Genomic DNA, 12,430 nt, shown 5'->3' on the forward strand with positions numbered 1-12,430 from the left:
GAATTTTATTTTGTGATCTTGACCCGAATGGAGAGTAAATCCAGTTTCGTTTAAACTTTATGTGAGATAGACACATCATGTTATTACGAAAGAGTCGTTTAGCCCATTAGGGAAAACTGAAACCTGCATGCTCGATTTGAAATACGGTACATGCCAGTGCGTGATCGTGCTGACCAGCAAATCACGTATAATAGTTGCAAATGCATTTGAACTTAATGCATGAATTTGGAAATTAATTTTTTGAGACAAGTGCTGATTTTGACAAAAAATGAACGGATAGTTTATTCAAAATATCTGTCCAGTTTTAATTGAGACACATATCACCTTATTCATCATGTTGCCTAGCAACACTGTAAAGCAGCTTAAGTAATTCATTAGAATGATTTACAACATAGTAAGGGCCATTACACACACAAAATGTTATACTCTCAAGTGGTCAGCAAACTTTGTGTAAGGGTGTTTTTCTTTCCATAAATGCCTATAAACTGGCAGTTTCAAAAGTTAAATTATTAACTGTTTTGTAACTCCATTGACTATCCTACGCTACTATGGAACTTGTTGTATCGCGTCTCTTCACAAGAGGTCTCAAGAAGCTGGGATAAGCAAGAAGAAGAAAAAGATTAAAGAAGAGGCATCGGTATATTTGGCGCCTCAACTTGGGGCCCGAAAAGGATATACTAACAAATTCAGGCCCAAGGCACGAACTTCGACCCATTGGAAAGGATAAGTACTCACGGCTAACGTGAGATACTCACAGTAGGATAGACATAGTATAAAAGAACAGTTCTATTGTTGGTGAAAGTATATTTTGAGTTGAGATTGATATTTTAACTGTGTATAAAGATATTAGGAAAAATGTACACCCGAACAAGGAGAGCGCGAGATAATCCAACTCGGTGTTTGAAAGTGACAGGTGAGGGGAGTGAAAGTGGATATAATCATCATGAGGAGGTAACTAGGGAACCAATTATGGACCAGCAATCACTTTCAATAGAAAGTACCTTCTTAATTGCTCCAAGAATGACCGTACCATGTGTTTGGGGTCTAGATTTTTTGTGTAATGCTGGAGCAGTCATCAGTTTAAAAGAAGGATCATGTACCTTGGACACTGAAGGCGATGTTTTGACAGTCTCTATGATAAAGGGCAAATTAGTCCCGGATCAGTATTGCATGAAGTTAATGGTTGGCTATATTGGTATTGACTGTAATTTAGTTGGTGATATTTTCTATTTTGAATATACTGGAAAAGAAATAAGTCAAGTTACACTTCAGGAGAAGATCTCTGAATTTGAATACCTATCTGCAAATCAACGAGAAGATTTATATTAATATAATGGAAGGAAACATTCCACGTGGGAAAAATTATGTCTGCTTGTGTCTGTATGTGTGGATGGATATGTGCGTGTGTGCGAGTGTATACCTGTCCTTTTTTCCCCCTAAGGTAAGTCTTTCCGCTCCCGGGATTGGAATGACTCCTTACCCTCTCCCTTAAAACCCACTTCCTTTCGTCTTCCCCTCTCCTTCCCTCTTTCCTGATGAGGCAACAGTTTGTTGCGAAAGCTTGAATTTTGTGTGTGTGTTTGTGTTTGTTTGTGTGTCTATCGACCTGCCAGCGCTTTTGTTCAGAAGATTTATATTGCTTGTTAAGTAATTATCTGCCCGTATTTAGCAAACGCCTTGGAATAATCAAAGGTTTTGAATGCGACATTAAGATGTATCCACAGGAATCTTTTTGTTGCACTTCCTGTTCTGTTCCTTGGTCAAAGAGAGAGGCAGTCAAGAAAGAAATTAACAAAATGTTAGAGTGAGGCATTATAGAGCCCCCTCATTTTGAATATTGTAGCCCTTTTTTGGTGGTCCTCAGAGTGAATGGTGATGTCAGATTAGTTCTAGATGCCAGAGAGATAAACAAGATAATCGCACCGGTACAGACAAGACCTGAGAATTTGGACGAGTTAATTCAGCAATTCTGTGGTGCCTGCTTCCTGACATCCTTTGATATGAGAAATTCATACTGGCAAACGAAAATCTCTATTGAATCTCAAAAGTATACTGCTTTTATTTTTATGGGCAGAAGTTACCAATTCACTGTTACGCCATTTGGACTAAATATTAGTGGAGGTGTATTTATATTGGCACTAGATACTGTACTTGAACGCGATAGAGTTATCTTGTATGTGGATGACTTACTCATCACTACCGAAACATAGGAGGAGCATCTCGATCTGCTTGAAAAAGTATTTGTGAAATTCTTCGAGTATGGAGTAACAGTAGTAAATTTAATGAAATCTAGATTCGCCAGAAGTCAACTGAAGTTCCTAGGACATATAGTTACGCCGGACAGTATTATGCCGAATCCTAAGAAAATGACTACTATCAAAGAGTGTCCCTATCCTAAAAATAAAAAGGAATTAAAATCTTTCTTGGGATTAGCCTCATTTTCCACAATTAATCAGCCAAGAATGTTTATTACAGTTACTGCAGAAGAACATCATGTGGAAATGGACCCCTGAGTGTAGTCAAGCATTTGACAGAATCAGAGACGCTTTAGTTAACGCCGCATTGTTACATCATCCGAAACTTGAACAATATTTCTGCATTGCCACTGATGCTTCTGAAACAGGCCTAGGCACTACGCTTTTCCAAATGGATGATAGACAAGATATGAATACCATTAAGTATACTGGACCATAAAGAATAATACAAATTCCCCATGAAGTAAGTTACATACTTTCTGTCTGTAGTTCTTATGTGATAAAAGGTTTAGTCCACCACACAGAGATAAAGAAATATTATCAATGAGAAGATGTGTACCATTTATGAAGAGAAAATGAAGGAAAAGAGAATGAGAGGAGTATTTACTAACAGGACGCTGATATTAGACTTGAACCACAGGATGAGCTACAAGATGTATTATTTTGTTCATTATTTTGTATACAGGGTGGTCCATTGATTGTGACCGAGCCAAATATCTCACAAAATAAGCATCAAATGAAAAAACTACATGAACGAAACTTGGCTAGCTTGAAGGGGGAAACCAGATGGCATTATGGTTGGCCCACTAGATGGCACTGCCATAGGTCAAACAGATATCAATTGCGTTTTTTAAATAGGAACACTCATTTTTTATTACATATTCGTGTAGTACGTAAATAAATATGAATGTTTTAATTAGACCACATTTTTTGCTTTGTGATAGATGGCGCTGTAATAGTCACAAACGTATAAGTAAGTGATATCATGTAACATTCCACCAGTGCAGACAGTATTTGCTTCGTGATACGTTACCTGTGTTAAATTGGACCATTTACCAATTACGGGAAAGGTCGATATCGTGTTGATGTATGGCTATTGTGATCAAAATGCCCGACGGGCGTGTGCTGTGTATGCTGCTCGGTATCCTGGATGACATCATCAAAGTGTCTGGACCGTTCGCCGGATAGTTACGTTATTTAAGGAAACAGGAAGTGTTCAGCCACACGTGAAACGTCAGCCATGACCTGCAACAAATGATGATGCCCAACTGGTGTTTCAGCTGCTGTCGCAGCTAATCCGCACATCAGTAGCATATGCATTGCGCGAGAATCGGAAATCTCAAAAACGTCGGTGTTGAGAATGCTACATCAACACTGATTGCACCCGTACCATATTTCCATGCACCAGGAATTGCATGGCGACGACCTTGCACGTCGTGTACAGTTCTGCCACTGGGCACAAGAGAAATTACGGGACAATGACAGAATTTTTGCACGTGTTCTATTTAGCAACGAAATGTCATTCACCAACAGTGGTAACGGAAACTGGCATAATATGTACTATTGGGCAATGGAAATTCCGTGAAGGCTGCGACAAGTGGAACATCAGCGACCTTGGCAGGTTAATGTATGGTGCAGCATTATGGGAAGAAGACTAATTTGGCACCCATTTTATCAATGGCAATCAAAATGGTGGAATGTATGCTGATTCCTACATAATGTTCTACCGATATTACTACAAGATGTTTCACTGCATGACAGAATGGCGATTTACTCCCAACATGATGGATGTCCGGCACATAGCTCGCGTGCGGTTGAAGCGGTATTGAATAGCATATTTCATGACAGATGGATTGGTCGTCGAAGCACCATACCATGGCCCGCATGTCCACTGGGACGTCCATGGATTTCTTTCTGTGGGGAAAGTTGAAGAATATTTGCTATGGTGATCCAGCGACAACGCCTGACAACCTGCGTCAGAGCATTGTCAATGCATGTGCGAACATTGCAGAAGGCGAACTACTCGCTGTTGAGAGGAATGTTGTTACATGTATTGCCAAATGCATTGAGGATGAAGGATGTCATTTTGAGCACTTATTGCATTAATGTGGTATTTACAGATAATCACACTGTAACAGCATGTGTTCTCAGAAATGATAAGTTCACAAAGGTACATGTATCACAATGGAACAACGAAAATAAAATGTTCAAACGTACCTACGTTCTGTATTTTAATTTAAAAAAGCTACTTGTTACCAACTGTTCAGCTAAAATTGTGACCCATATGTTTGTGACTATTACAGCGCCATCTATCACAAAGTGAAAAAAGTGGTCCAACTAAAACATTCATATTTCTTTATGTACTAAACGAATATGTAATAAAAAATGGGGGTTCCTATTTAGAAAAACGCAATTGATATCCGTTTGACCTATGGCAGCGCCATCTAGCGAGCCAACCATAGTGCCATCTAGTTTCCCCTTCAAGCTAGACAAATTCTGTTCTTTGTAGTTTTTTCGTTCGATGCTTATTTCATGAGATATTTGGCCTGGTTACAGTCAATGGACCACCCTGCATAGTTACGAGGATTATTTTATTTAATTATTATTAAATATAATATATCTGTTCTGGCAAACATACCACAATAATATAATTTAAGAAGATTAAATGATACAAAACATACAGAAATAATTATTTGAAATGAACCGATAACCATTATGGTAAGGAAAATGAATACAAATCTCATGAAGGTACGATGGTAGGAAGATGGAAGCACTATTGTCTAATATAAACTGAGGACAATTATATGACGGAACAAACTTCAATATCGGATGACAATTTATATGACGCACCAAAACAAGCACAGTATACTCACAGTATATATGATGAAGACGCAAATCTTCACAATAAGGGAAAATGCATAAGCAAATCTGTAGCATGCTTTTATAACAATAAACCAGCACTTGACGGTTAACAAATGAAACCTTTTAAACACAGCAGTATATCACAATACACACATAGATGAGAATATTCCCAACCTGCAATAAGCAACTTCAAGCTGTGAAACAGACAACAAATCTGTAATCCAAATTTCAAGGAAATAATCTTTCTTAAGGAAATTATCAAACACATTCACCGAATAACTGGAAGAATTGCGCATTCACTTCATTTTTCTGTTGACAAACCAATATCAGGTGAAGACACAACACTTGCTCAAGAGAGAATCACAAGACACATGGCGGTGAACCAGAGATGATGTTACCAGTTGATATGTCATTCGACCAAACACTATACACGGTTTGTTTGAAAAGCACGAAAGAAGAAGATGACTTAGCTGACTATAGCTGCGTACATGGTTCGGTGGAGGTCACAGTTCTATCCATTTTCTATCAGAACTGGCTGCAATCCCTGCCTTGTGCAGCCAGTTGAAAGGGCTTCTCACCAAATAGTGAAAAGTTGTGTGTGTGTGTGTGTGTGTGTGTGTGTGTGTGTGTGTGTGTGTGTGTGTGTGTTGTGTAATGAGTGTGAAGTGCATCGTGGCAGAAAGTGAAATTTGAACAAATTCATTGGCTTTTGGAGATTCATTTAAACAGGCAATTTCTGTTAGGCCCCCATTTACAATTATTCATGTAAAATTTGATGTAAAGTGTATGTTACAACTTGTGGTATGAATCTTGGGATGGCTGAACTAAGGTATGACAGCACAGTATACAACCATAGCACGCTCCAGTGAATCCTGTAACGTCTTCGATCGTATCGCGACATTACAGATTGGGGGACAGTGTAGTGATGAAAGGGGCAACAGAGTTGTTATAAGAGTCTGTAAATTACTCAACGGACAGTATTTTTCAGTATAGGTATTTCGTTCATTCCAAGCAAGTGTTGATTCGTGACGTCATTGTTCAGACACGAGTTGACTGTAATCTGAATCCTTTTTAGCAAACTAGTAATTTCTCTTAGGAGATAAAATTTTATTGATTATGAAATATAAGTTCTTGAGGTTTATTCAGAATCAGGAATGTTTAATTAGTAATTACATGCCATAATTTATTTGTTTAATATAAAGGAGTTTAAAAAATTTTATGAATAAAAGAAAGTGTGAATTTATGTGCGGCTTTTACTCTGAGACGAGTTATCACTTAGAGTGCTAAAAGTGCATGTGTACAGTTCGCTGACCTATGTGGTGAATTTTATTTTGTGATCTTGACCCGAATGGAGAGTAAATCCAGTTTCGTTTAAACTTTATGTGAGATAGACACATCATGTTATTACGAAAGAGTCGTTTAGCCCATTAGGGAAAACTGAAGCCTGTGCGCTCGATTTGAAATATGTTACATGCCAGTGCGTGATTGAGTGTGCGTATAATAGTTGCAAATGTGTTTGAACTTAATACACGAATTTGGAAATTAATTTTGAGACAAGTGCTGATTTTGACAAAAAATAAACCGAAAGTTTATTCAAAATATCGAGGTCCAGTTTTAATTGACACACTTATCACCTTGTTGATTATGTGGTCTATCAATACTGTAAAGCAGCTTAATTAATTCATTGGAAAGATTTGTGACATAGTAAGGCCCATTACACACGCACAATGATACATGAAGTTTGCTAACTGCATGAGAGTGTTTTTCTTTCCATAAATGCCAATAAACCGGCAGTTTCAAAAGTTAAATTATTAACTGTTGTGTAACTTCATTGATTGTCCTACACCACTATGAAACCTCTTCACAAGAGGTTTCAAGAAGCCGGGATTAACAACAAGAAGAAAAAGATTAAAAAAGAGGCATCAGAATAGGGGTAAGATACACAAACGGCTTCTCAGCCTGGCCGTGGACAACAGCGTTACACCTTCCTATGCTAATTCGTTTATGGTCCATGTGGAGGAAATTTTCTTTGCTTCCCAAAACTCCAAACTACTTGTTTGCTTCAGGTCTGTTGGTGACATCTTAATGACTTGGACCCAGAGCCAAGACACTCTCGCTTATTCCTCCTCCTCTCACCACCCCCAAGAACGAGCTCCAATAGAGCAATCACCTCATCACCCAGTAAAATACCAGACTGTAAAAATTGAACCATATTGTCTGCAAAAACTTTAGCTGTGTATAATCATTCTCAGAAATTGGGGACATTCTACATGTAATCCTTCATGCCTCTCCTAAAGTGGTATTCTGCTGTCCACCCAGCTTACACAGTACTCTTGTCCATCCCTATGCCAACTCCATTCCCAAACTCATGACACGTGGATCATATCTCTGTGTAAGAAGCAGACGCAAGACCTGTATGTCCTTCCAGCAATCCTACTCCAGTTCTCTCACAGGCTTATCCTGTTCCTGCATGTGACAGCAGCAAAGGCTTATAACAGCTCTTCTACAATTTCTGTACAGAATATTAAGTGGGTATGACTACGAATCACTATCCACCCAAATGAATGGTGACCATCAAACTGACCAAGAGCAGAGTTTGAGTTCCCAATCACGAAACACGCTGCTCAGTACAACAAGCTTGATTCCAGTAGCTCCATCACTACCCATGTCATCTGGATCCCCCAGCACCAGCTTATCTGCACCACACAGATGGGAGTTGTCCTTGCAACATATTCTTTGTTTCCTCATCCACTTGGCTTCAATCTCCACTAGCACCCAGCCCCCAGCTCCCACATCTACACTTGCCTCTATCTTGTCACAGGACCCTAACTTCCCTCATCCTGCACCCACACCCTCTTTCCCACAATCTTTCTTTCCTCTGTTCTGTCACCATGTCCCAACCCACTCCATATCATTGTCATCATGTGCCACTTGAATCCACTGGTGTCAGTGTCCATGTGTCACATTCCTATCCCGTGCAACTTCAACATCTCTGTCCCACATTCCTATACCAAACAACTGGTATCTCCCTCTGAGCTATTGGCTACCCTTCCTCAACTGTCCCTCCCACACCTTGCGTCCTTTCTCCCACACCTTGCGTCCTTTCTCCCACTTCCCGTCTCCTTTCTCCCTTTGCCCGTTCTGCCTGCCACAACCCCTCACACTAGCCTACCAGACTATCTAAATAATTATGTGAATGAATAATGACAATATTATGGAAAGGACAGATTGCTACTCACCATGTAGTGGAGATGCTGGTTGTGTGTGTGTGTGTGTGTGTGTGTGTGTGTGTGTGTGTGTGTGTGTGGTCTACTTTGGAAGAAAGATTACTTGTTACGTCTTTTTGTTGTGCCTAACTATGACTCATCTCCACTCTGTGGTGAGTAGCAATCTACCGTATTTACTCGAATCTAAGCCGCACATTTTTTTCCGGTTTTTGTAGTCCAAAAAACCGCCTGCGGCTTAGAATCGAGTGCAAAGTAAGCGGAAGTTCTGAAAAATGTTGGTAGGTGCCGCCACAACTAACTTCTGTCGTCGAATATATGTAGCGCTACGCAGGCATGCTTCGCAGGCACAAAGACAAATACTGGCACCAAAGCCTCTGCATCAGTAAATAAATAAAAAAAAGGTGGAGGAAGAGCTTTTTTTTCTCCGCCCCGAGTTTCGACCACTGCATTTTCATACATTATCCAACGAAGTAAATACAAATTCCGTATTGTTCCTCTTCGAACGTAGCAGCATTTCAATGTACTACGAAAATCCGACTGGCAAGACTGTTTGGGATATTTGTCAATATGGCCAACTCTGCTTTCTGAATTTTTTCCTAACTGTGAGAAGAAATGGTTGCTAATAGGAACTTTTATGAATTGTGAATCACATGCAGTATTCTCTTCACCATAAGAATAATACGAATATAAACATTTTGCCATGTATTCTTTCGTGTTTGCTGCTATCTCATTTAAATCCTGTCCGCCTAATAAACTACGAAACTAGAGTGAGACAACAGCAGACGTGGGAGAATATACATACCATGTCATGTTTATATTCGTATTATTCTTATGCCTAATAGTGATACAGTCAAAAATGAAGCACGGCAATTAACTAGATTTTTAAATCTAAGATGACTCTAATTTCTGTGCACAATGTAATGTACTAAAGAGGCGTCTGCAAAGAGTACAAACGGAAAAAAATTTTGGCTAAATTCTCGTTCAGAACATCTTCTATCATACGCAGTCTATTATTTGATTCTTGTTGATCATTCTCAAAGAAAGCAGCAGTGTAAGTAGCAACGAATAGCAGTCTCATGCCATTGTTTCGCTAATGAGACGATTCCCTTTTTTTTTTTTTTAAAAAAAAATTGTATGCGGCGTTAGCATGCACGAAAGCAAGCCATGCCGCGAGCGGCGACAGGCCGTAAACCCTCATTTTCAGAATGCGACAAACAATGCATGACACAGTACAGTAATGCATTTTCAGCTTTGAGTGACGGAAACACCTATAACAAAGAGAACTGCACTTGTCAGATCGAAGAAAAATAAGCAATCAATTCAAACCAGACGAAGCACGTGAAAAAGCTAGGGTACCCGTATAAATACGGACGGAGCGCCTGACGCATGACAACGGCTACCTGGTAAAGCTTAACTGCTAAGCTTACGACTCGAACCAAACTACTACAGCTGTATCGTCATTCATTCAACCTAAATTGTGTCTCATATTACAATGGACCAAGTTTGTTTCGATTTGGAAGTGCGGCCTAAAACTTTTCTCTCCCCTTGAATTTCGAGTCTCAGATTTCAGGTGCGGCTTAGATTCGGGAAATTTTTTTTTCCTCGATTTAGAGTCTCATTTTTCAGGTGCGGCTTCGATTCGGGTGTGGCTTAAATTCGAGTAAATACGGTATCTTTTTCATAATTTTGTCATTATTCCATCCTGAATTTTCCATTGTTTGATTAGAATAAATAGGAAATTTGAAAACTGTCATTTGTGGATAAAGTAATTATCCCCTTCTATGAATATAAATAACCATGTATTTGTAACGCAAATAACTTAGAATACCACCACATTTTCTCTCTTCACTTCTCAAACAGAACTCTGTCATGACTAACAAATGTTTGTTGCTGTGGTTCAGAGCAGTTTTGTTTGTGCAGCTGTGTGCCTTGGTGGCATAGCTTATTGAGCAACTGCCAGACTACAAAGTCAAAGGTTGGGTTCAAGCAGTGCATGTTCCTAGAATTTTTTTTCTGTCACTTATCACATCTTTCAGCTCTAACAAAAAGTCAACTTGCACTGTGTTTTGGAGAACATATTAAATTGTAGGTCCATTATAACTGGCATATAAGTTGTTCAAAATCAGATGAAGGCAAGAGTATACCACCTCCAAGGAAACAAAAGATCTGCTGTATCAATGCTACATAAGAAACCTTTGTAAGACATAGTCGTAGCAGTTACACTACCAATGCAATCCAGTTCGACTGATGCTGCACTTGCCAGTATTTTGTCCTCTCCCTTGCCCTAACATTGTACAAAAGCACCTTGCTTAACTAGCAAAGATGAAAATGAATGAAGATTTGAATCTTCAGTATCTTCTTCAATTGTACAAATATTGATAATGGAATTAGTTATGGGTGGCTCGATGATTCATATTTGCGTTGCTAGAAAATTAATAAATCAACTAAGGGCTCTGTCGTGATGTAACATTAGGATTTAAATCTAGTCTCCTAAAATGGCAATAATTGAATTGCATCACAAAATTACACAGAAATGTAAAGCTGTATGGAATGCTACTGGATGTCCTACATTATCAGAAATAATTGAATTTGTTTTACAGTATGGAATAGTTTCTCGATTGGGATTGGAAAAATTCCATAACAGGCACTGATTTTGAGTACATGTAGGAGTGTACAATATTGCAGCAAACTCTTTAACTTCATATCAAGAAAGTGTCAAGAGACAGTTTTGAAGATTTCTTCCACCTTTGTACTGCAAAGAGAGATCATACAACTAATGCATCACTGTCTTACCCCAAGATTTAAATATGAATAGTTAATGTGTGTTGCTATCCCTGTTGAAGGGAGATTTGCAGTGATCTGTAGATCTATAACAACCAGAGAAATTGGAAGACATGTTTGCAATGAAGTTATGAGGAAAAAAAGATGCTTTCTTTTTCAGTTTCCAAAAGGATTTGGGAGGTTGAGTTGACACAGGATGACAGTCCAAGTACTTTGTCAAAAATTAGAGTTAAAATTGTGGTTTCACAGTATTTTGTTGAAGAAGAGTTTGATTTGAAAGTCTTACGTTGTAGTTATTAAATAAAGTCAATTTTCAGGAGATGTAACACAGTGAGAGCGTGACAAATGACGGAGAATATACTTGCCCTCTTGTGTAGTGCCAATAGTGAAGTACAGGTGTGTGTGTGTGTGTGTGTGTGTGTGTGTGTGTGTGTGTGTGTGTGTGTGTGTAAGTAAAGAAGCAGTGTTCATGACGCATAAGTAAATGTAAGCATATGAAGTTCGTGTGAACATGAAATAAATGTACTCTCAAATATGAGTATGTCTGGACATAATTTGTTGGCGTGACATGTTTGTAAAGGGATGCCATTCATATTGGTGTGTTACCCCATAATCATCCATTTCGCAGGCATTATAGTTTTAACTGTTTGTGCTAGGGCCTTCATGTTATGTGATGAGGCAGCCCGCAAGCTTAAGTAAGTATATGAATCAGGTCCACTGGTCACCAAAGATTGCCTGTGTTACGGCACAGCAGTATATTTCTGTGATTAGGTGTGGGCACCTTATTCCACTTACAAAAATGCTTAATGTGGAAGGATAAAAGTATGTTTCACAGCATTGTGTGCTGCGTATAATTAAGCAACAGTTCGAAGACAATAATGTGACAAAGCACCCTTTCATAAAGTAGCACCTGTGAGGCATATTCCTGATATGGACTCATCTGTCTAGAGTTTCAGCCCAGTGTAACAGTTCTGAGATGAGTTTGAGCATCAGTTTCATTCCAGACAACCAGCCTTCCAACATCGTTACCTTCTCCGATTTCGCCTGTAGAGGAGGAATTGGCTGCCATTCCTCCACAGACATTCAGGTACCTCATTGCAAGTCTCCTCAGCAGAGTTTGTGTTGTCATAAAGACAAAGAGTTGATCCGCCCTATATTAGCTCAGAAATGGATTTTCTCAAAAGCCAGTGAAGTTTTTGGTATTGTTTTGTGTGTCTGTCAATGACCTGACATTTATACTTCTAAGTAACTTGTTGCATTTACTTCTAAATTATTAAGAACATTTATGTCTTAACTTTAAAACCA

General features: G+C 38.9%; 1 protein-coding gene across 1 annotated transcript in view; it reads left to right on the forward strand.

The window, feature by feature from the left end:
- Positions 1-12,430, forward strand: part of LOC126418783 (transcription termination factor 2) — a 307,228-nt gene that overhangs the window by 142,634 nt on the left and 152,164 nt on the right. The gene's annotated exons all lie outside the window — the stretch shown is intronic.

Source organism: Schistocerca serialis, chromosome 9 (assembly GCF_023864345.2).
Source record: "Schistocerca serialis cubense isolate TAMUIC-IGC-003099 chromosome 9, iqSchSeri2.2, whole genome shotgun sequence".
NCBI lineage: Eukaryota > Metazoa > Arthropoda > Insecta > Orthoptera > Acrididae > Schistocerca > Schistocerca serialis.